Here is a 3,478-nt window from a genome sequence, read left to right on the forward strand (position 1 = left end):
ACGACAAACAAGATTGTGAGTTCATAAAAACGTTATAATAAAAACTGAACAAAATGAATACAGATTAAAATTTAGTCTACACTCTACGAGATAAATAAAAATGTTACTATATGTTTTCGATAATGCCGATTTCAAATTTGATATTAGTTTTTTAATTACAATGGGACTTTAGGTGTCGTTTCTTATTTTTTTCCAACAAAATAATAATAATTTAAGAAGTAATAATTATATACAATTTAATTTATACTACTAGTCATTCATTAACTGTAAATTAATGAAAGTAGTAATAGTAAATAACGAAACAAAAATACAATTAATTCCTATTAAATTGAGCGTACTGTGTAAGTATTATTGATGATACAATGTATGGTCATAAATATCGAAATTATTAATACCTACGTTATCCTCGGGAAACCAAACCACTAACCGTGGTCTATAAGATTGCGTACAAGCTTAGATCTACAAATGTCATCAATATCAAGACAAAAAAAAATGAGCTATTTATGTAAAAATATCACTTTAATACCTAATTAATACAATTTCAAAGTTAATGTTGTTTAATGAAAAGCTTTGCACTTATTATGTACGTTATATTACAATACTAACACCAAATTTAAAAATTGTATTTTTACATTTAATTGTATCCCTTACTCGTTATGAATTTATTTTAACTTAAAACTCAATTTATAGGTTGTTAAAATAGAAGAAAATTTGGTACAATTTTCATGAATATTATAAAAATTCAATATATATATATATAAATTTGAAGCTTTTTAAAACTAGCAAAACATTTATTTTTTAATATCGAAATAAAATAATTAAAATAAGTCGAATTTTGGCCAGGTTTTTGATAAATTGGAATACTGTGCAGCGTACACCGCTGTTTGTAATGCTGCACCACCTCCTGCGTGGGTCATAAAAAATTATGACACACACGTTAGGCCCAGCGCGACGTCATGTTTTTTGGGTAACCACACGGACATCTGACTACAAAATTAACTACAGGGAGTATTTATGTTGAATTCGTTCGGTATTCCTCGGGGAACATAAAAAAAATCATAATTTTTATGCGCCATTACAAAATGGTAAACGTGTTAATCTGTCAGAAAAACTGCACTTTTATTGGTCATAATAAAACAATAAACTGAGCACAATATAAAGCAGTACAGTAAAAACCCCGCACATTAAGAACTAACAAGTAAGCATGGTTAAGCCTAAACGATCACTGGTTTCACAGTATAATTGACTATTTAAATTTAAAATTAACTTGAAAAACTTTATAGGTATTGCAGTAATACCTCCTTTTTTTAAATGCTTCAGAACAATCAGTCTATAAATAATGTACTGTATACTTACCTAAATATATATATATATATATATATATATATATATAATTGTGTTTTAACATAATATAGAGGGTAAGATACGATTATGGTTTATCTAAAGAATACAGGGTGGGCCACGGGAATAGGGACAAAAATAGATAGGTTTTTCTTAACACTGAATGGGAGTAGGAAGGTGTAGATAAGCTCATTCGATCCGTCAGATAATGTCATTTAGTTATCACTATGGCGCAGTGGAGTGTTGTTCACCGTGTGTTTGCGTACGACGCGTTTGTGAAGTCTGAATGCACGCTGCACCTTAACTATCGATGCGTTGTTTTTCACAACCGCGTCGTACGCAAACCCACGGTGAACAACACTCCACTGCACCACAGAGATAACTAAATGGCATTATCTGACGTATCGAATGAGCTTATCTAGACCTTCCTACTCCGGTTCATTGTTGAGAAAAACCCACCTATTTTTGTCCCTATTCCCGTGGCCCACCCTGTATTATATCCCATATATTTTTGGAAATAAATCCATCATTTTTTTAAATGCCAGGAAGTTCCGTTATTTTAAGTTGACAAATAATTTTTGAGGCGCTTTTTACGATTAAAATCCCACCTATGTTTGCATTACTTTTTTGTATTTACACTTTTCTAGCGATAATTATCCGCAAATTCACTACTTTTTTCTACCAGCAATAAAGTATGTACTCGAATTGTGTAAATGCCATGTGAATTATTACTCTCATTAAGAACCAATGATATTATTATGGCTGTTGATATTAAAACGTTTATTGTAATTATTATTTATGGTTGACAGCGCAAAACTGCAGTAATTACAAAATAAATTGCGCACATGCAATGTGAATAGCTAATTTCAATATTTGCAGTGGTATAAAACATATACCATTATTTATATATATATATATATACACATATATTATACTTATAATATGTAGGTGTATCTACATATAAAGGTTACACATTTAGTCATAAACGTTAAGGCTGACAATTAACATAGAATCGCCAGCAGTTCGTTATAATAATAATAACTTATTTGAAAAATTTAAATGTACGTTTTAATTGACCATTAATATCTCCTTCAAGATTTTTTGTCGTTTATTTTATGTACATATTTTATTTCTATTTATTAGTAACTCATAATAATTATCGTCATTTTCTTTTGTCTCCTACGTCCGAAACTCTGCTATGAGTTTTAATTTTACTTGATAAAAAAACGATCGACAAATATGTTTTGATAAGTACTTTCTTGTTAGTATTTTTGTTCTCAATACTGCAAACTTCAATCTCTTCTACTGTTTTTGAACACAAAATACGATGCTTTTTACATAATTGTTTCAACGGAAATACTTTAATTATATAGTTTGATGAATTCAAATTACACAGAAACAATCTGTAGCAACGTATCCGGATACCCAATTCACATTTTACTGTCTAACTAAAAAAATGTTCTAAAATAAATTATGTTTATAAATAAATAATTCCTAATTAATAATAATTAATTCCTACATAAGTAGTAATGATTCAAAAGTGGTTATCGACCAGTAAAAATTATCAGCAAATTATTCTTATCTTAAAAAAACGAATTTAAATGTACACATTATCATTTAAGTTTCAAAAGTTATCCCCTCTAAATGTAGCTTCTGACTGAAAAAAATACAAAAACTTTAAACTATTATTGTTTGATAAAATATTTTTAATGTTTCACATAAGTTATTTTTTCAAAATTTTAGTACATTATGAAAAAATCAGTTATTAGTTATTACATGAAGTTCTGAACATCCTGTATAAATATTGAATACACATATGTTATATGTATATTATATAACCATTTTGCTATATGCTTGTTTAAATAATCGTGACTATATTGTGATATTGCATATAATACTTGGGTTAAAATATTATGTGGTTTAATTACATTTAGTCGTCTAGATTAACGATGCTTAGATTATGTTTACATATGTTTAGTATTTATTTATTAGCACACACGATTCGGTAGTGTGGTTGTTTTTAACTGTATATGTCATAAAGTACTGTTCATATTAATTAATTTAAACTAGATGATGTTATATTATATTCAGTAGCGAGACACGAGTCTTTAATCAGAGAGACGATTAACAAACTATC

This window comes from Adelges cooleyi, unplaced genomic scaffold (genome assembly GCF_023614345.1).
Source record: "Adelges cooleyi isolate 19-005CV unplaced genomic scaffold, UGA_ACOO_1.1 ACOO_flye_CR_arks_rails_tigmint_CR_PRNA_651, whole genome shotgun sequence".
In the NCBI taxonomy this organism is placed as follows: Eukaryota; Metazoa; Arthropoda; class Insecta; order Hemiptera; family Adelgidae; genus Adelges; species Adelges cooleyi.